This window comes from Rhinopithecus roxellana, chromosome 2 (genome assembly GCF_007565055.1).
Source record: "Rhinopithecus roxellana isolate Shanxi Qingling chromosome 2, ASM756505v1, whole genome shotgun sequence".
In the NCBI taxonomy this organism is placed as follows: Eukaryota; Metazoa; Chordata; class Mammalia; order Primates; family Cercopithecidae; genus Rhinopithecus; species Rhinopithecus roxellana.
The window spans coordinates 70,719,633-70,721,578 of NC_044550.1; positions in this window are offsets into that span (position 1 = coordinate 70,719,633).

The window sequence follows — 1,946 nt, forward strand, 5'->3', positions numbered from 1 at the left end:
TGATTTCAAAAGTTGCTACCAACTGCAGTATTCAAGAGATTATGCTACTTGCATAAGGATAAAAATATAGGTAAGTGGGACATAATTGAGTGCCCAAAAACATCCCTCACATTTACGATCCACTGATTTTCAACAAGGGTACCAAGGCAATTTAATGGAGAATAATCTTTTCAACACTTCGTGCTGGAACATCTAGATATCCACATGCCACAGAAGAATGTTAAACCCCTACCTCACACTGTACACAAAAATTAACTTAAAATAGATCAGAGATGTAAATATAAGACTACAAACTAAGAATTTTAAATTATGAAATCCTTAAAAGAAAACATAGAGTTAAATATTCTTGACTTGGTTTAACCAAATGATTTTTAAATGAAACATCAAAAACACAGGTGAAAAAAAAAGAAAAAAGAAAACAGTAGATATATTGGGCCTCATCAAAACTAAAATACTTTGTGCTTCAAGTGATACCATCAATTAAGCAAAAAGACAACCAACATAATAGAAAAATATTTGCAAATTGTATATCTGATAAAGAACTTGAATACAGAATATAAATCAATTCTTCATCTGAACAATAAAAAGACACATAAGCAAATTAAAAATGGTCAAGTAATTTAATATATGTTTCTCCAAAGGATATGTACAAAGGCCAATAACATATGCAAATATGCTTAAGAAAATGAAAAGAACTATGAGATACCACTTGACACCTACTAATATTACTGTAAATAAAAATATGGAAAATTATAAGTATTAGCAAAAATGTGGAGCAACTGGAACTCTCAAATTCTATTGTTTAGAATTTAAAATTATACAGCCTCTTTGGAAAAAAAGTTTGGTAGACTATGATAAAGTTAACATAGACTTATCATATGATCTAGCAATTTCACCCCGGGTGTATACCCAGGAGAATTTAAACTCATGTTCACTCAATATCTTGTACATAAATATTCATAGCATCATTATTAACAGTTGCCAGGTACTGCAAATAACACAAATTTGTATTAACTGAAAATTGAATCAACAAAATGCGATTGACTATATAAAGGAATATTATTCAGCAATTGAAAGGAATAAGGTACAAATATATATCACAACATGAGTAAACCTTGAAAATATATTAAATAAAGAAGCCAGACATGAAAGGATGCATATTGTGTGAATTCATTTACATAAATCTCCATAATAGACAAATTCATGGAGAAGAAAAGTAGGTTAGTGTTTGCTGCTGACTGAGGGGAGGGGAAATGTGGAGGGACTGCTAATGGGTATTGGGTTTCTTTTTGGATGATGAAAATTTTCTAGAATTAGATATAATGGTAGCACCACCTTCTATATATGCTGAAACCCGCCAAATTGTGCATTTAAAAAGGGTGATTTTTATATTATGTGAATTGTATCTCAATACATTTGCTATAATAAAAAGATTTCTTAATGACTGTTCAATTTTTAGTCAGAAAAACACATTCTTTGGCAAAGTTACATTGGGGAAATTGAAACATCCAAATACTTTCAGTACTATTGAATATATAGTCTACCTTAATATTGATTCTCAGAACCCAAAGAGTCATTATCTTTCCTAACCCCCATTATAACAGAGGCATGATGATAAGGCAATAAAAGAAATCCTGGCTCAGTTCAGGACACAGTGGCTCCACTGTATCCAGGAAATAAGCAAGTGGTCACTTTTCATGGTACCTAACTCCATAATTGGAGTGAACATACTTAGTGGTAGAATTTTCACATTCTTGAATCCTGATATAAAAACATAAGAGCATTTTTAAGGAGAAAGCCCAAGTGAAAATTTCTCATACACACACACTCTCTCTTTCTCTCTCTCTCTCTTCTATCTCTCTGTCTCTCTCACATGCACATATATTTCTTTTTATTTTATTTTAAGTTCCGGGGTACATGTGCAGGATGTGCAGGTTTGTTATACA